Raw genomic sequence first — 21,006 nt, 5'->3', positions numbered from 1 at the left:
ACCCCATGTTCTTTTCAACTTAAGATCCTGTGAACTAGTGATTTCAAATCCTGATTATGTGATACTTTAGAGTATATCTGATTAATTTTCCAAATTAAATTAGTTTTCAAGGAGAATTCAAATCTTCCTCCAATACTTCATCATGACATAAATGTGATCCTGTGTACTTGATACCTATGCCAACAGAGCTGAAATTGATAGTTCTTGCCAGTCTGGAAAGACCTCCTCAAGCACTAGTGATATTTATGATATGTGGACCAACTGAAATTAATTCAATGAAACTTATCACTAGTTTGGTCATAGGAAAATAACTTTTTTGACCTCAGAGATTTTAGAAGACCATATGCTAAGTCTTAAGGAAAATTATGATCTATGTTGTTGGAAGGATAACCCATATTGTTGAATTCACAGATGTTTGAAGGACAATTGTATTTAAAACATTTTAATGCCATATATTGTGATTATTAGCTTCATAACGCAGAAATGTTAGGTATTTCTGTCCTAATCAGAGATAGGATGCTGTCATTTATGGTAAGACTTTTTTCTAGGTTTGTAGACACAGTAGAAAAGATGATGAATTGCAATCACCCCATTGATGGTTGCATTTTAATATCTCTAATAAGAAATCACTGTAGTCAAAAGTAGTGCCTATTTTTTAGAGCTTCTCTCCAAGTGGTCCTAATGGAAAAGAAATCCAAACAACTGGTGCCCAGATCCCCCACCTGTTATCCATGAGCGGTATAGCATAACACAGTTCACAAAGAGTCCCAGTCTCCTAGGTTAGAGTCTGTTTTATACCCACAGGCTGGCTTTCATGTACGCTGACCTTCCAAACTGGCAGATGATACCATACTGTACGCACATAATTTATTTCAGTGACAGGCTAAGCAAACTTCAGAGGGCAAAGAGTGCCAAAGCTAGCCTCATCCTGGCTCCAACTCACCTGGCAATGGAAAGAGGAGGTTTGGGATTCACATCTTCCCCACAGACGGCTTTTAGCACTAATAAATGTAGGCTCCTCCTTTGGAAATTCTGAGTTTGGAAGCTTATTCAGAATTGCCTTTAAAACCTGTTTGCCCATCATTTTGGCTCTTCTTGGTGGTGGCAACAGTGGATGTAAATTTTTGAAACAGTCAATTTGATTCAATTCACTGAATTCAACTAATGCCCAGTGCATGGAAGTACTATGCTACATGCTGAAAGATTTTTTTTTTGTTTTCTTTATTTTTTAAGATATATTTGCTGTCTTAGTACAGGAATCACAATAGTACATATGCATTTTAAAGTAGGATACAAGGAATTAAACTTCTCTGATGCTGTCTCTCTACATATGCATGTATAAATACACATATATATACATATATATATATATACAATATAAAATACATTGAAGATACTTGTTATATGTTTTATGAATCAGAGTCTTTTAAAACCAAAGTTTAAAACTGACAATCAAACTTTAGTACTAAAATTTTCCTGTGTTGATTAAGTTTTAGAGAGAAACTACAATCCCCAGATTAGTTATTGAAAGTGTCAGATACACATTTACATGGTGGTGGAAGAGGGAGGGGTCATTTCTCGCTTATTTTTTTCTCCTAAGTTCTTTTTTGTGTTTTGAAATAAACTGTAAATGATCAATTCAGATTTAAGTTTCTTGAATCAATTTCTGTGCTGAACAAATGAGAGGACAAAACCATGGCTCCAGAAAAGATTCAATATCTAATCTGCTATCACCAGTATATAATTTTATTCATTTATTTTTTAACTGGAGAGGAAGACAACTGATTATACTTACTCTTCCTACTCATTACTCAAATATTATCCTGTGAGCTTCAGTGTAGGTAGTCCCAATTCTTTCCTCACTAAGGAAGATTACAACTTCTATTATTAAGAGACAAATCCTAGGGAGTTAGTGGTCTTAGGCAAATGGAGGTTAAATGATTTGTAGAGAGTTCAACTACTAAATTTTTCACCAACTTTCAATCCAGTCTTATCTGCTATTTGAATGTATATTCTATAAGGATTGATTTAGAGACTGGGAATGTTTAGCCTGGAGGAGAAAAGATTCATAGAAGGAAAGGAAAATAATGAACAAAATAGGTATCTTGTCAGTTAGAGGAGAGAACTTAGACCTGTTCTTTTTGGCTCCAGACCAGAATGAAAGGGAGTTATAGAGAAATAAATTTAAGTTTGAAGTTAAGAAAAACTTCCTGACATTCAGAACTCCTCATAAAGAATTCATGATGAAAAATGCGAGAGAGAGAGAGAGAGAGAGAGAGAGAGAGAGAGAGAGAGAGAGAGAGAAAGAGAGAGAACTAAGAAACAATTAAGGCAGATTAAAGCACCTTTTTTTTTTTACTTTCTTTATTTTTCTTGCCTTTTCCCCCAACATGGCTAATATGGAACTCTTTTTGCATGACTTCACATGTATAATAGGAATTGTATTGCTTGCCTTCTGAATGAGTGGAGGAGGGGCTGGAGGGATGGAGAAAAGTTGGAACTGAAAATAGACATTTTCAATTAGAAAAAAGTGGAATGTAAGTGGAATAGGTTATCTGGGAAGGGAGTGGTAATCCTCCTTACTGGAAATTTTCGTGCAGAGATTTCATGATCTTTGTCAGGTATGTTTGTAGTCAGGTTTTTTCAAGTACATATATTGAGCTAGATAGTCCTTGAGATTCTTCCAAGTCTCAAATTTAAAAATACTCCAGTTGTCTCTTCAACTAAATAAACTATTTTTTAAAAAATTGGTGACTGGAACTGCAAAAGGATGGTTATTTGTAAACATATTCTTACAATAAAATTAGAAAATCAAAGAAACACAAATGAAATCTGAGAATACAAATTGCTAGCCATCCCTTTCCTAAGTACCTAGTCTTCTAGTTGCCTTTGGCTAATCAAATGCCTCAAAAAATAAATGGAATGCCTTCTCCCATGGTGCTTAATTTATAAACTGCAAACAGCATGTTGGATTGTGTAAAGCATTTAGCACACTCAATGAATGTTTTTTAATATTATTCCTATTGGGCTACATGTTTAGTAGCAGCCAAGACAGGGCTGAATGACAAGGCAAAGAGCTGGGGCTCCAAACAATGGCAGGCCCATTAGGCAGCAGCAGCTGTGGTCATTATTTCATGCTAGGTCCCCAAAAGGTCCCTTGAAAGGCACTGTTTCTCCCTCTCTCACAGCCTTCTTTCTCAGAATTCCCAATTTGGAAAGGACTCAGTGGCAGTCTAGTTAAACTCATACCTGAACAGAGATTACCTCTACAATCTACTAGGCAAGTTAGCACCTGCTTTATTTGAATATCTGAAATAAGAGAAAACTTACTACTCCCAGAGAAAGCCTGGCCTATTTTTGGAAAGTTCTAATTGTCAGGAAGTTTTTACTGACATTACACCTAAATTTCCCTCTCTTACCAATTGCACCTAGGTCCCAATTAGTACAAACAATAGAATTCCCCTGAAGCAGTCACATTACTTGAATTCATACTTCATATTTCCACTGATTGGAACTATTTACAACATTTTACATAATTAGAACTTCTAATAACGTCTGAATGTCCGAATATATTCAATTACTGCAGGGGATTCATTATTCACACTAATTGGGACTCAGCTGTACTACTAGTTCTGACTTCTGGGAGCAAGCAGAATAATTCAAATCCTTCTCCTATGAGACAACTCTTCAAACACTTTAAAACAGCTATCATATTTTATCCCCTTAGTTCTTTCTACCACCTTCATTTGACACAATCTCAAGCCATTTTAGTATCCAGTATGGTTTCTCTAGATTCTCTCTAGCTTATCAATGTCTTTCCTAATATATTTCTATTATTCCATTTAGAAGAAGAAAAGGACTGTCACTATGTAAATGTTCTGCATAGAAAAAGCATAAAAATTATGGGACTTAAAATATTATTCTACCTTTACAATAGAATTAATTATATGTCTTTTCAAAACCACCTCACATGAATGATAGCTTCAACTATTGCCATATTTGTTTTGAGAAAAAAATGAAAAAAGAAGGAAAAGATGAGAGAAGAGAAATTAATAAGGAAGACATCTGGGGAAATCATAATAAATAATAGTCCTTACCATATAAGAATGCTTAAAAAGAGAATATAATGAGAAAATTGTTTCTACTTTATTCTACTGTCAGTCATCTCTTGGGACAGCTAGGTGACATGGTGAATAGAGTTCTGGGCTTGGAGTCAGGAAGACTCATGTTCCTAAATTCAAATCTGGCCTCAGACACTTACTATTTGTGTGATCCTGGGCAAGTACTCTTACTTGTAAAATGAGCTGAATAAGGAAATGACAAACCATTCCAGTATCTTTTCCAGGATAATCCCAAATGTGTCCCAAATTGGGCCACAAAAAGTCAGACACAAGTGAAAATGATTTAACTTACAGGCATCTATCACCTCCACATACCCTATTTGGCTAGTGTTAAAAGTAATAAACATTGATCAGGAGAAAATGAAATGGTCAAACCCAAATTTATGGTTGAGTCCTAACAGCTCAGTTTTCATGAATATACCCATGCTTTGAGAACAAAACCTATTTTCATTATCACAGATAACTGTTTTCTGCTTATTAATACTTTTTTCTCTCTTGCTATATTCAATAGCCTATATTGTTAATTCCAGTTTATACTTATATGTCAGAAATGTGTAAACACTCTAATAATTCTCTCTCTCTCTCTCTCAACTAGAAGTATATGTATAAATTTTGTATTTACAGTGTATGCATGACATTCCCCAAAGTGCCATATATGGATCAGCTGAAGGAGCTGGAAATAGGTTTAGCTTTACCAAAGGAAGACCTTGTAGAATGGAGAGGATGGAGAATAGAAGAATAGCCATTATAATTGTCTTAAAGTATTTGAAAGACAACCATGGATTTATTATCAACACTAAGACAAGATAAAAGATGAAGGGAGGCAGATTTCAAGGAAATGTGAGGAAAGCATAAGGCTAAACATAAGGAAAATGTTCATAACGTCTATAGATTCCCCAAAATAGGATAGATTACTTTGGGTGATAGGTGAATCTCTCAATTGAGTCTTGGACATTGTGAAAAGGAATTCTTACTATCATTATTAGATTTTATAATCTAAAAGTTTCCTTGAGTCTATAAATGGAAACATCATTGATTTTGGACTCAAATTTTAATCCTGACACTGCTATTAGTTATCAGTGTGTCTATGGGCAAACCACTTAATTTCTCTGTCTGTTCAAACATTTGTGGGAGTACACTGGATGACCTCTAAAGTCCTACCCCTTCTAATATACTGTGACCCCTGAATATTGAAGTGTTCAAAACAGAATTTGACAGTTAGAAGGGATCTCAGCAGCCATGTAATACAGATCCAATCTATACACAAAAGATCACCAAATCTCTGCTTAAAACTTCCAAGAAGAGGTAACACACACTACTCCTGGAATTAGTCTGACCCATTTTAAACATCTCTGTTGTCTCTGAGTTATCACGAGTGACTTTTTGTGACTCCATTTGAGGTTTTCTTGGCAAAAGATATTAGAGTGGTTTTTCATTTCCTTCTCCAGCTCATTTTACAGTTGAGGAAACTGAGGCAAACAGGCTTAAGTCACTTATTCAGGGTCACATAGCCAGTGTCTGAGACTGAATTCTAATTCGTGAAGATGAGTCTTTCTGACTCTAAGCCTGCCACTCTATCCACTGTGCCACTGAGCTGTCCAACCACTATAATTTTATTTTTGTTTTTCTTTGAGATCATCTTCCCAAAACTGGCTTCTTTGCTCCTATTATATTCAGCTGCAGGTTTACTTCTGTTTTTGCCTTGAGAGGCCAAAATGAAGTCTAACATTTCATCCAAATGAAATCTTCCAAATACTTGAACACAACTATTAAGCTCTTCCTCCTTTCCCTCCTTTTCTTATCTCTGACCCAAACATGTTCAGTTCTTTTAACCAGTCCTCATATGGAATATACTCAAAACCTTTCTTCATACTAGTTGGTCTTATCTGGATACATTCTAGCTTATTGTTATTTTACTTAAAGGAAAGTGTCTAGAACCAAAAATGATAAACAAGATAATGTCTAACAAGGGAAGAGTACAGTGGAAATATCATCTCTTTGTTATTAGAAGTTATTCCTCTCCCAATTCAGCCCAAAATTGCATGAGCCATATTGACTGCTACATCCTAGTACTGATAGTAAGCTTGCTGTCTACTTAAAGGCTGAGATCCTTTTCAGAAAAGCTGTTTCTTTATATTTGTCTCCCCTATCTTCCATTTGTGGAGTTGATTTTTCATACTTAAGGATAAGACTTTCCATTTATTCCTATTGAATTTCATTTGATTAGATACAACCCACAGCTTTAACCTATCAAGATCCATTTGGATCCTGACTCCAAATATATTGATTGAATCCTTCTCCAGCTGAATCCAATTATCCTTCCCAGCTTTGTGTCACCTGCAAATATGATGAGTATACTATGAAAGCCTTATTCAAATCATTGATCAAAATGTTAAATAGCACAAGGTAAAACTGATCACTGGAGGCATTCTTCTGGTGAGCTCCTGCCAAGTTAATATTCACCCATTAACAACTATTCTTTGCTGGTTTTTTAATCAATCCAATTATCACCTAATCTCATAGTTCTCAGCCTTTTGAGGAGAACACAGCAATATTCTATATCAGATGTAGAAAATACATGGTGATACATAATTTAATTTTATCATTAGGTCATGCTACATTGCTCTCAATTATATTTTACAGTGTTTGGTATTTGTTTTTGGTTTCAAGTATTTTCACCTACATTAATAATGTTTCATTCATGAAGCCATATCTTTATGAATCTGTTTTTTTGGTGATTGCTATGACAAAACCAAGTCTCATAAAAAATTGATTTGGAACAGAAACAAAGGTAATAGTGTCTAATCTTATTCCAAGTTTTAAGAAGCTGTTCAGTGTCCAACAAAAGCACAGAATAAAAAAATCAATTTGTATTATTTTTCTAAAATGGCCACTAAAATGTTAGGCCATAGATACTTATTATGTTTGATTTTAACTATTTAAATGAAATCATTAAGTATTTCTTTTTAGTCATGTGATGCCAGGGAAAGTTGTGAAAACTTTCTCTATTCCTTACAAATCCTGGAAGAGAAGTATCAGTTCTCTTCAATATTCCTAATATTTCCATCTAAGGAACCAGTTTTTCCCTCTCATTGAGAATTATATCCAGAATAGAATTTTCCATTTTTGGTTCTTCTAACTTTCGAAGAATGAAATCATCACTAAGACAAGTCGAGGAATAATTAGCTGTTTTGCCTTTGGCAAAGAGAAAGTTCCAGCAAATGTCTGGACAGTTGAGTCCCTACCATCACTACAATATCATACCTTTGCACTAAGCTTTTGATTTATTTATAAAACTTATCTGCTTCCTCTTGTTGTCCAGACGGTCTATAGTCCATTCCAGTGACAAGATCACTTTTGTTTTTCCCTCCTTTGACCTTTATTCAAATACTCTCTATCATGCTTCCCTTCCCTGAGTTTTCCTCACAGGAATAAAACTTCTTAATATACAATACAACCCCAACCATTTGTCTAACTTATTTTCTAAAATAGAAAACATTCCTCCAATGACATGATTCAATCATGCCTTTCATTCCACAATTATTCAATAACTATGTGGTCAGAATTTTCTCTTCCTGACAGAATCTCTAGTTTCTTTTGCTTGTTTCCTAAATTTCAAATACAGACATTTGAAATCATAAGTTTACTATTGGCTTCTTCCTTGGATTTTGTCTCCTATAAATTTCTGAATGTCTTGGATGCTATTCCTCCTCCTTAATTAAAAGTACTCCCTATGATATCTATTTGCATATATATGAGAATATACACAAGCAATACCCCCTATCTTTTTAGCTTAAGCCTCTAAATTAGATTTGCAAAATACTTGGCAAATACATTTTTATCAGTCTTTGTTACTTGTCTTCCATTACTAGTTAAAAACTGTCAATTCTGCACTATGATCTAGAAACACAAATCCCATTCTCAAACACCATTGTCTTATTCAACTCTTTGGCTTGACTCAAGCCTCCATTCATCTTGATAAGCTGGCCTTCCACTTCTTTATAATTTCTATCTCTCTATTATCTCATTCCCAACTGTCCACATACATATCCAAATTTCCCCTCTCCTGAAAAACAAAACTTCACTTGATGTTCCATCTTTGCTATTATCCTATATTTCTTTGCCTTTTGTAGCTAAACTATTCAAAAGGTCATCTACAATAGGTGCCTCCACTTCTTCTTTTACTGTCTTCTTAACCCTATATAATTCTGTTTTCAACTTGATCATTCCAATGAAATTGCTCTCTCCAAAGTAACTAGTGATCTCTTAATTACCAAATTCAAAGATCTTTTCTCATTCCTAATTCCTCTGGATCTCTCTGCAGCCTTTGACACTATTGATCTCCTCTTCCTTAATAGCCTTTTTTTTTAAGTTTTCAGGACACCTGTCTCCCTTGGTTCTCCTCCTACCTATGAGACTGTTTCTGCTGGATCTCCGTTTGCTGGATGCTCATGAAGATCACATCCTCTAACTGCGAATCTTCTATCCTAGTACCTCTTGTCTTCACTCTTCTTGATGATCTTACCGAGTCTTACAGATTTAATGATCCTTTCTATACTGCTAGTTCTCAAATCTATCTATCATGCCCTTAACCTCTCTGCTGACTTCCAATCTAACATTTCCAATTTTCAGACTTCTCCAACTTGCTAACCAGTGGACATATTAAACAAAACAGTCCAAAAACAGAATCCATTATCTTTCTTCCTAAGTCTTCCCCCACTCCTACTTTCCCTTATTACGAGAGCAACATCTTCCTCCTTGTCATTTCAAACCACAATCTACACATTATCCTCAAATCCTCACTATCTTGCATGCCCCATATTCAAGTTATTGCCAAGACCTGAACATTTCACCTTTGTAATATCACTCATACATGTCCCTTTCTCTTCTCTGATACTGTCATCACCCCTGATGCCGATTCTCATCACCTCATACCTGGAACACTGCAATAATCATCTGGCAGGTCTGCCTGCCTCAAGGGTCTCTCCTCTCTAATCCATCCTTTATTCAGTTACCTAAAGTGCACGTCTGACCATGTCACTCCCCATTGATAAATTCCAATGACTTCCTATGACCTCCACGAGCAAATACAAAATGCTGTTTGCCATTCAAAGTCCTTCATAACTTTAGTCCTACTTAATTTTCCAGTCTTCTGATCCCTTACTCCTTTCCCCATACTTTTCAATCCAATGATATTGGCATCCTTGTCATTCCTTGAGCAAGATACTCCATCTCCAGGCTCTGGGAAGTTTGGCTGTCCTTCTTTCCTGGAATGCTCTCCCTTTTCAACTCCACCTAAGAACTTTTCTGACTTCTTTTAAATACCGATAAATATCCCATCTTTTATAGGAAAGGTCTTTCCCAACTCTCTTGATTCTAATACTTTATCTCTGTTCCTATTTATCCTGTACATAATTTGCTTTGCATTTATTTGTTTGCTTGTTGTCTCCCCCATTAGCATATAAGCTATCTTTTAGTTCTCCTAGTATTCCTATATGCCTGGCACATAGTAGGTGCTTGACAAATGTTTCTCGATTGCTTGAGCTGTTCATTTCTCTATTTTTCTCTTATGTATCCCTTAGGCACAAAGATGGGCAACATTAAATAAAACACAACGTATGCTATGATGATCTTTAATTTCTCATTCAAGACTTCATAATCATTGGCAAAAGCTTTTAGATTCTTTCTGGTAGTGTCATTATGCCTAAATGAATTTCCAAGAGTCAGTAGTTGTCATGCATTGAATCTAGGAGATTTTTCTTTTATTTCTTTAATATTTACCCTTAGAAAAAGAACAGACAATTCTATTGTTGTTATTAAGTTGGATGCCAAGGTACTTCTGAGCTGGGAATTACCAACTACCACTACTTTTCTCCTCCTCTTCCTCATCCCCTTAGTGGATGTGGATCTGAGTTTTTTAAATAATATTCTTGGGAGAACAAGAAGCTTCTTATTCTTCAAAGCATTCAGATTTCTCCTTTTCAAGAAGAGCCTTGAATGTGTTTTTAAGTTTTAATTATACAGCTGTCCTCTTACCCCCTTTTCCCTCTGTGTAACAGTCTTCCATGCTACATTATCCTTACAAAGGTCATCTCCCTCCTCCTCCAACTCAGATCATTTTCCCTCATTGGAGCCTTTCATCTGCTTCCTTTATGATCCCTTCATTCTCCCTAATGACCTGGGGTGCAAAAAGGCATTCTTCAGATCCCTTTACCTCCTTTAGGAGCGAAATCATCCCAAACTTGGAACACAGATAACAGTCACTCACCTATGGTAGAAATACAAACATAACACCCTATATGTAGGTCACACACAATTTCTCTTATTTAATGTACTGCTTGAGAATTTACAACCTTGTATCTTCAAATTACTTGTGGATATTTATACCTCAAACCTAATCACATAGCTTAAACTTTTTTGTGGTCATTTGTAATTTCTTAATAACTAACCCTTTAAAATTACTTTCTTTTGCTTCAACAATAACTTTATAGCCACAGCCACAGTTACCTCCTCTTTTGTCTACTCTCTGTTCCACCAATTTGCCCCATTCACAAATCTATTCTATCAATTTGCTTAACCCACATCTTAACCCTTAGAGCAAAGTCACATACAAAGTACTATGAGTATGCTAAGTTTGGAGTTCTTTCTTGGACAATGCTCAAGCTAACACCGATCCTTTAAGGTAACCCTCTTTGTGATTGATGATACATCCTCTGATCCTCTCAGAGGATCACTTCCTCTGTGATACTTCCTCCGATCCCTTCCCTCCCACTCCAGCTGATAGTATTCTCTCTCTCTCTCTCTCTCTCTCTCTCTCTCTCTCTCTCTCTCTCTCTCTCTCTCTCTCTCTCTCTCTTCAAATTACTTTGGATTATGCTGATCTCTCTCTATGTGTGTATACACACATATCTATATGTAGATATATAATATCTTCTTAGTAAAGATTAGGGATAATTTCATTTTTTTCTTTGCATCCAAGGAACAAGTGGTGTGCTGGTAATTTTTAACAACTGACTTTTGGGGGAAAAGATACACATATAATACACTTTTAAGTGTAATTTGTTCTATTATCTTTCTTAAATCTAGAATAATTAACAAAACAATTATGTAATGCCCCCTGATTTATAACATTTGATGATTTCTTAGATAGGAATATGCACCCTGAAAATTGAAAAATTAAAAGAAGATTTAGCACAGCCCCGTCTGGAAGCCAGAGTTTTTTTACACATATAAGACATTTTATTTCACTTATTTTAGTTATATCCAATTCTTCATGACCCCATTTGCAATTTTCTTGACAAAGATACTGGAGCAGTTTGCCGTTTTCCTTCTTCAGCTCATTCTTTAGATGAGGAAACTGAGGCAAAGAGGATTAAGTGATTTGCCCAGGATCATACAACTAATAAGTGACTGAGGCTGGATTTGAACTGGGTCTTCCTGATTCCAGACCTGGTATTCTATGCATTGAATAATTTAGTTAATCATAGAAGACAAAGCAAATATTCAATGAATTGAATTTTTTTAAAAAATCATTTTACAAATGCCATTTTGGAACACAAACTGTTTATAAATAAGGGATAGTCTGTGCATACTAGTCTTGACAGATACAGTATTGCAATCCTTATCAGTAGGTTGCCTAGTTAAGACTTTTATATATATGACACTGACTCTATATAATTATACACACATATATTATATTTCATATTCTGTGGCCTATTGCACAAGTGGATAAAATAACTGATTTTGGTAAGTGGTGATTCTTGTAGCAGATGGATAAATTCTCAGAATGCTCATTTACTTCTGAGGACTCCAAGGATAATGAAGATAATGTTTGTTAGGACCCAATACTATCTTTCCATTTTCCATTTAGTAATATTGTTGTAGGAGCAAGCAGATGGTTTCTGGAATCCCCATTCTAAGGATTTCAAGAGCCCCAGATGGCAACATAAATGTATGATGGTACAACACACATATCCTCATACAAAAAAAAAATGCAAGAAAACAGTTATCCTAAGTGCCTTCATCCTAAGACCCCTAGATACTTTGAGCTTTCAGTGCTTTGGATACCGAGAATGTCCTGATATATTAATGATATGACTTGCAATGTAAAATTAACTAAAATTGCTTCTCTGAGGATTGTTTTTCTTCTATTTTTTTCTTCTCCTTTTCCTTTTTTCTTTTCCTCTTTTTCTTCTTTTTGTTCTTCTTGTTCTTCTTTTTCTTCTTCTTCTTCTTCTTCTTGTTTTCTTCTTCTTGTTGTTTTCTTCTTCTTCTTCTTTTTCTTCTTCTTCTTCTTCTTCTTCTTCTTCTTCTTCTTCTTCTTCTTCTTCTTCTTCTTCTTCTTCTTTTTCTTCTTCTTCTTCTTTTCTTTTTTCTGCTTCTGTTTCCTAATTGACTATTTCTAAAGCTGGACTTGCATCAGCAGCAACTTTTTACAGGGTAGGTGGTGACTTCACCTAACAGCTGTATATATAGCCCTTGAAATGAGTAAGCATAAACAATGGAAACTACTTTATCTTTCCAATCACTATTAAAATAGACCTCCTGGGTGAAGGGGCAATCAGTGGATATGAATAACAAAATTCATCAATCTTAATTTCAATACAGTTACATCTGAGTAAGGCTTGTGTCAGAGGCTGTCAGAATAAATACTGGAAACATTTCCCCTAGTTACCAAAATCCTAAAGTCACAGTACTGTTGGAACAATGTATACTAGAACTCTCACCTCTGATTTCCAAGTCATCTGAAAAATAACCTTGTTGATCTATCATTGGGCTTTAAATACCAAAAATAATAATTCAAATTCTAAGAGAATTACTTTTTGCAACACAGTAAAGTTCTCAAAAATATCAACTCCTGAAATCTTTGGGGGTTTTTGAAAGCTCAAACCTCGATTAAGTTTTGAATTATTTTGTCTTTTCAGTTGGCAAGGGTAGTTTTTCTCACTTAAAATTCTATCCTGCTCTTAAGTCTGCTTGACAGAAAAAGTTCACATTTTAACCACCATTTTTCTTCATTTTTTAATTTAAAGATTACATGCCACATTTTTACTTTAAAATAATAGTGCTATAGGTCAGAACTTTTCTTTTGTTTTGTTTTTAGGGGTTGAGATTAGGCCAAGCTTGGAAGAAAGATTTTAACCATCAGATGTAAAGAGAAGATTTTACCCACTGCAATCAGATAAGGGTGCTAAAACCTTTTCTCAAAAACTTGTCAGAACTTGACAGGAAATGGACTCTAAAAGGAAAGATTTTCAAAATATAAGCACTGTGAGAGGTAATATAGCAGAATGGATAGAGGATTGACCCTGGAATTAGGAAGACCCAGATTGCCATCTTGCCTCTGACACAACTAGTTGTGTGACCACTAGGAAGTTAGCCTATCAGTGTATAGATAATTTTTAAAGCTATATATTTCAGAGGAGTTTCCATCTGTAACAATTAAGAAAGTTTTCACACTGGGAGAATTTTTGAAAATTATCTAAAGACAAGTTTCATTTCTGTGACTTTTTTTTCAGAAAATAATTTATTTTTAGAATTTGAGTTATTGCTTCTGGTTTTTAAATCCCAGAGTTAACCAAGATTATTTGCAGAAGAATCAGAAATCAAAAATGATATTTCTAGCATTTTTAAAGCTAAAAGTTATAGCTATTCTGTCCATCTGTATCAGTGGAGGAGAGACATTTTCCATACCAAGGGGACCTATAATAGTCCAAATTGCTCTCTTCTGCCTCACTCCCCCATCAAAAAAAAAGGCAATGGGGAAAAATACCCAATAATATAGAGAAGGGTTTTCCCATTCATGGAATCTTTCCAACTCAGTACTCTTTTGGATAAGCAAATAGTTGCTTCAGAATGTAAATCCCATCTGGTGCTTGAAGCCTGGGTTACCTGACGTGGGTGTACTGTCTGTGACAATAAAATAAACCCTGACACCTGTCAGCCTTTGGCTCTGAGCCCCACCGAGCCAGAGGCACAGGGACAGGGTGGGAATATAGGGATGATAAAATGCATGTTTTTCCCAGGAAAGGGAATCCCTGCGGATGATCAGTAAAGTTGGCATCTTAAGGTATATCCTTAGTCAAATCTTCCCCAAATATTGATGTGGGGACTATGCATGTATGTGTATGTGTGTGCATACACATTTGCAGCATGTAGTATGCAAAGTCAACTGATGTTTGCCTCCTCTGAGGCCCCTCATAGATTTCAAAAGGATTCCCTGTCTTTGTCTTCTATGGAAATCAAATATAGAAGTGCATGACTGCTGACCTGACTGGTAAGCAGTGGGTACTATTAGCTGGAATGTTGCCACTGGCAGGGGTAGACAGGAAAATAGGAATGTTCTTAATGCACTCCCAAAGAAAACCATTGGTGGACAAAAGAGTGGCTGTATTTTTACCCTCTCCCTTCATGCTGCCAGGAGTCTTTAAATAGAACCTCTAGGGACTTGTATGGAATAATTCATATTAAACCCAAGAAGTGGCAAAGGAGGAGGGTGTTGTTTTTTTCCTGGTAGAGCTGGAAGGAAAAAGCTCATTTTAATTCAGCTGTGTTAAATTTTCTCCTTTTGGGCTTTTTAATGGACTTTAGCTAATTTAGTAAAGAGGATTGAAGCCCCCAGGAAAAGAAAAGGAATGGATAACAGCACCATAGATTACATTTCCATTCAGAGGATATTAGCTATACCATTTATGAATGCAGCATAGTGGGCTGTGTGAAACTCTTAAATGGGAAAATCTAATTGAGATGTCCAATTCTTTCCATTTGCGTCTTATAAACCAAACAGTTGCTTTGTTATAAAATAAGCAAAAAGTCTCTATTCTGAAGGCCCCATGGATTTTCAACTTGTTTCATGCTAAGGTCTCTTTCCTACTTGCTCTTCTCAAAATTGACTTAGTGATAACAATTCAGTTTGTTGACTAGAATAAGAGTCATTCATATCTTTTTATAGGATAAATGGTAAGGATAAAAATGAAGAAAGGGACAGAGCCATTTTGTTTTGTGGAAAGAATAAGATTTATGGTCAGAGAATCTAGATTTGAATACTAGTTCTGCCACTTACTACTGGAATGACTTTAAGCAAGATAAATAACCTTCCTGGTCTGTTTCTTCATCTATAAAATGGAATAGAAGAACCTTATAGTTTTAAATTTCTGATCCTGGATTCTATTTGATTCAGGAAACTTTATTTTTGTTTTTTCAAATTTCCCCTAAAAATAAGAAAACTATTACTTCTACAAGGTTATCTTTGTTAACATCCTTTCTATCAAAACTGAATGTTCCAAAAATTATAAAGAATAGACATGGCCCCAAAAGAAATAAAAAGAGAAAACAGCCCCATCTCACTCTTTTGCAGATTTGGGAGATCCATGGATATGAAATGTGTTTTGAGATTTTTTTCAATGCTTTGGTTAACTTTGATGATTTTTTTCTCTTCTTCCTCTTTTTTTAAAACTGTTATTTATATGATATGACTCTCTGAGAGTGTAAAAGTTAGAGATACTGGGAGAAGTTCTGATGATATGAAAACACAAAAGAGATATATTTAAAGAAAAACATTGCTTTTATTCTACCCAACTCCCACCTCAGCATTTGGACAGAGATGTGTTCAACATTCGCATTGTTATGGCTAACCTCAACCAATCAAGGGTCTCCATATTAACTCTAATTTGCCTATCCTAATGGCCAACAGAGCTACGATATCTTTGTATGCTTAGAAATGAGTTCAAGCTTAGATTTTTAAAAGCCTTCAATGTTTCATCCAATGACTGATATCAGACTGACACATATAGAATAATAAAAAAGACAAAAATCTTATTAGTGTCTTTCTCCAGAATGATCTGTACCTAAGCAGTCTTGTAAACAAGTGTAAGCCCAAGGTATGTTTTTGTTTTTGCTTGAATATACTTATCTGTTACAAGTGAGGACTTTTGAAAGGTGTTGGGAGAGAAGTGATAAGCAGATTGGAGTAGTGATAGGGATATTCCTTGGCCCCTGGCCTCCTCCCCCCCCCCCCAAAAAAAAAAAAAAAGAAAGAAAGAGATGAACATTAATTAAGAATTTAAAAAGGAACTACGAAGGGGCAGAAGTAAGGGGATTCAAACAAGACAGTGTTGGAGTTACTATGTTAAATGTATTATGTACTTTAAAAAAATCAGCTGTATATTATAGAGTTCTGCATCACACACAGTCCTCTTTTCCTATTCTTTATATAAAAAATGCTTGTATATACATCAAGTTCATAATTTAAAAAAGAAAAACAAGTAGGGTGAAGAGAGGACTTACAATAGAAGGAGCTCAGTTAGAGGAGCTCTAAATAAATCCCTAAAATTAATGGAATAGGGAGGTAAAGAAATAAAGAAAAACATTATCTTTATATACAGAGAGAGACAGAGACAGAGAGGAAGACCGACAGAGACAGACAGACACAGACAAAGATAGGGAAAGGGACAGAGAAGGAGACAGACAGAGACGGACAAACAGAGAGAAAGAGATGCCAGTGATTACATGGAGAGAAGGAGATTGCAGAGGAAAGACATGTGGGAAGTTCAGAGACATGGCAGTGCCAGGGGTACCCAGATTCTTTTTACAATTAGATTATGTAAAAGAAAGAGGGGTGAATATATAGCCTGCCATCTGTTCAAAGGCTTACAACCTTGCTTTTATTGTTCGGGTAACTTGGTGAGGTGGGGCATCAGAGGGATTCCAAACATACCATCCTAGTGAAATTTTAATATGTTCCACACTGTCATACATAAAAAGGAAATAACAGCTGATCATGTCTAGGATTGTCAACAGTAAGCACCCCCTCATCCCTATTTCCCCTTTCCCTTATATGTACTACCCCTCCTCTTCCCCCCACTACCCCCTGCCAATGTTGGCTGTTAGTTTTAGGGAAATGATGCAAACCCACTGTCATGGGGGGAAATTGGGGTGGGGGGTTAGCTGGCTAACAGCACAGCTAGATCTGGTCTAGGAATTGTTATGAGTTAGGTCCCCTTGGGAAGTTATAAGCATTTTAAATCCACTGAAATTGATTATCTCCTGATAAGCACCAATTCCATGGACCCTGGTGATTCTGTGTTTTGGGATGATTACAAATAACCTAATCAACTACAGAGAACATGAGATGAGATGAGTTGATTTGAAAGCAGCGCTGTGTGTGGCTCTGAGGGAGACCTGGGTTTTGGGAACAACCCCCAGCTTCCAATTCCCAGGGACCTTTTGAATTCAGGCCAGGCCCAGAGGTCATATGTTTTGACCTTGGGGGTGGGACTGGTGGTGGGAGATAGTAACTGCATCTCCCTCCATGAATGATTCTAGTTGAATGATTCATCCAGTGCCACTGATGTCAGCCTCAGAGAAGGTGACTCATATCCATCCCAGATAGAAAAAGAGTGTGGTTGTTTTCAAGATCTTGGTGGGAGTGGGGGGGGGTGAAGTTGGGAGGAGAAAAAGGACAAGTTGGTATTCTCATAGATTTCTTTCAACCCTTCTGAAAACCTCTGGCATAGATTAGTTGTGAAAATGGTAAGTACCCAGGATCAAATGATGGGTATCAGAAGGGAAGGAATCCCAGCACTACAGGTAAGAAAAAAGATAATTGCTAGCTTAGAGTGATTAAGGATTTCCATATGGCTTACCATAACTGTCAAGTTATTGCTCAACTATCCATTTCCATGGGTCATCTCCTTATCATAATGGTGCCATTACAGAAGGGAAAATAGAGCTATAATGCTTTAAGGCAGTTATAAGCATCTAAACCTCTGGAAATACTCTTGGTGAAAACATTCAGTAAAATATGGTGAATGTACTCAGTGAAAGTCCTCACATTTTTTTTTAAGGAGATCAAATGACTGAATGAGTTAGAAACTCTTAAGTATTATTGAAAATTGCCTTATAGGCTCTTGGCAGTGACTTTAAACTTGAATTACAAATGAGAGTTATACAGACATGTTTCCATCTCTGAATATATTACACATTCAAAGATTCAAACCTCTGCCTTTGTTCTTTACCTGTAAAGACAATATTTGTGAGCAATTTATATAAAACTGACCTGAATGATGGTTTCACAAAATTAGTCAGTTAAATGTCATAGTTAATAATGATATTTTGGGGGATATTTTGGTGAAGAATTATCCTACAATCCCAAGGCAATGGAATTCATAATTTTTATGGTGATTCTATAATATTGCCCCATATCTCCAGTGTCCCAAAGTACTTGCATCAAAAACCAAATGTCTATTTCAACAACTTTGTTTAGGAAATTATTAGAGAAATAGAAAATTTCCCAATAAACCTTTTAAAAGACAAAAAGTAAACGTCTCTCTCTCTCTCTCTCTCTCTCTCTCTCTCTCTCTCTCTCTCTCTCTCTATATATATATATATATATATATATATATACACATATATGTATACACATATGTATGTATACATACATATATGTGTATGTGTATAAAGTTTAAAGTTAAATATATAAATATACATTTAACTTTCTGGGTTATATACTTCTGATTCAGGTATCATTTTAACATGAAAAATAAGGATTAACTCAATCATATGATATTTAAAAGTTGGTTTCAATAGTCTCTGAAGAAACTCTATATTAATATGCACTACCCTTTAATGATCTCCATATATTGTAATGTATATAATGACACCTGTATATATATTTGGGAGACCTGTAGATGCATAAATACACCTGGTATTCCACAGAGATCCATTGGAACAATTCATCACTATTGGATTTCTTTTTTTGTCATTCAAACAATGTAGTGTTATAAATGAAAACAAAAATAAACAATTTAACTAATCATTCTAATTATGAAAGATGGTCTCCCCCAAATTCCAGTCTTACTGAGTGACTGTCTTTCACTTACCTGAGTTTTAGTAATATAGGGGACTGTCTTTTTAAATTAAGTTTTATTGTGGTTCACCCACTACAATGAGCTCCAGTTTCACTATACTCTGACACATTAACATTCTGTTCACAGTCAAACACTTCTTTTTGACCCAAACAAGAAAAGTTACGCTCATGCTTCCTACAGTGAGAATCAGATTTAAAGAGAGAATTTTTCTTCTGAAAAAAAAAATGATTTCAGGAAATTGAAAAAATCCTCATATTCCCAAGAAAGTGTCTCAAAGTTTTCTCCTCATATTTCTGACACTGACACAATTAATTCTGACACTGGGGCTGAGCATCCTTGCATAGCTATTCCTTAGACCTCTTCATTGTGTTAATTGTCACCCCTCAGGGGTAAGCTGACTGCTAAATATAACCAACACTCAGTGATGTGGCCAATACCGGCACTGGGAATTTCCTTGGTGTTTTAATGCAATTAGAACCTTACATTAATTCATACTCAACTCTAGCAAGCACTGTGTACTTCCCAGCAAAGTATCCCAAGTCAGAATCAGTAAATGTGCAGATTCCTAGTGTTCCTACAAAGCATGACACACAAAGCTAGAAATAAATATTGCCTATTGTTTGAAATTATTCTAAGCACTCCAGCAGATGACTGGCAAGAGATCAGCAGCATACATAAGTAGCAATAAAAGTAAACAGCTCTCTTAAACTAGCAGGACTTGGGTTTTGCATTAATAGTGCCCCCATTGTAATGAGACAAAGGCAGTGCAGAAGATGCCTATGAATTAATACTGGAGGAGTGATGCCTTCTATACCCCTTTCAACTGATCACATGGTAAGAACCATTACAAAAATACATGTTAAAATATAGACAGTTTTCAAGTGAAATATTTTTAAATTCACAGAATAAAAACTGCTTGCTTTTTAGAGTTAAGGAACACTTAGTATGTCTTTCCTTGATCTGTCACAGACTTCAAAGGCACTGCAATTTAAGAAAAATCAAAAGCTGGCATGCTTCAAATGAATACAAATTAGAGGAATGCAAATTTAAATACTATTTAAAGACCATGTGTTTATTTAAGAAGAAGATGAAATTCTGAGTTTGGAAATAAGTAACTTGCTATAAAAGTAGTAAGCTCTTGTTTTCCTGCTTACCTTGGGGAAAATGAAGGGTTCGTTTCTTCTCAGACTTTTCTGAGAGCTAGAAAGAGGTCCTGTTACTTCCAAATGCTTTTGTTCTTCTGTCCCTCTGTCACATGGTTTTCCTTTTATATTTGCAACACACAAAAGTTAGGGCTGTTGTTTAAGCCAAGCGGGGTGGGGTGGGGGGGCAGGGGAGTGGGGGGGTAGGGGGGAGAGAGAGAGAGAGAGAGAGAGAGAGAGAGAGAGAGAGAGAGAGAGAGAGAGAAAGAGAGAGAGAGAGAGAGAGCAAGAGAGGGAGAGAATGTCAAATGGAAAAGTGCCATTGCAGTCATATATCAATCAGGCTCACGGCAGCAGCAACTCACTGGCAAATGGAAACTCCACAGAAACGGGAAAGCTCTCGTTATCAAGAGAATCACTATGCGCTATTGTAGCACTCGTTGTGCGGGAGCATCTTATTGCAAACCAAAAAAGAAAAAGAAATGTGATACTTTTAAAATATAGGTAGATAGATAGATAGATAGATAATGAGCTTCTATATGAAAAGGAAACTTTTCTTTTTCAGTTAGTGCACTAAAAGAAAGATGCTCAGTCTACATAATTTAAGACAATTTAAAAAGTGAGAAGAGGTGGAGTGTGTACTATTTCAGCTTCTGAATGGCATGAAGTTGGAATTCTAAAAAGACAAGAAAAATTGGAAGCAGAGGCACTTTTCAGGCAATTAATGCATATTTAAGTAGCTCCAGAATTCTGACCCATATTGTTAAGATCTTTGTAGATGGTAGGATATTTTTATTTAGCAACTATGCCTCCACTGCGCAAGTTTCTTAAATTACTACTTTTATATAATCATCTGAATGAATTGAAAAGTACATG

General features: G+C 35.7%; 1 protein-coding gene across 1 annotated transcript in view; it reads right to left on the bottom strand.

Annotated features, from left to right (window-relative positions):
• The window catches only part of NDP (norrin cystine knot growth factor NDP), a 51,811-nt gene extending 31,523 nt beyond the window's left edge, over positions 1–20,288 (bottom strand). Inside the window, exon 1 of the mRNA XM_051984992.1 lies at positions 20,143–20,288. The gene's annotated coding sequence lies outside the window, so the exon portion shown is untranslated. The remainder of the gene's footprint in view (positions 1–20,142) is intronic.
• Positions 20,289–21,006: the final 718 nt, after the last annotated feature.

Source organism: Antechinus flavipes, chromosome 3, assembly GCF_016432865.1.
Source record: "Antechinus flavipes isolate AdamAnt ecotype Samford, QLD, Australia chromosome 3, AdamAnt_v2, whole genome shotgun sequence".
Lineage (NCBI taxonomy): Eukaryota > Metazoa > Chordata > Mammalia > Dasyuromorphia > Dasyuridae > Antechinus > Antechinus flavipes.
The sequence above is the reverse complement of the archived record's forward strand: the minus strand, read 5'-3'. Positions and strand labels throughout refer to the sequence as shown.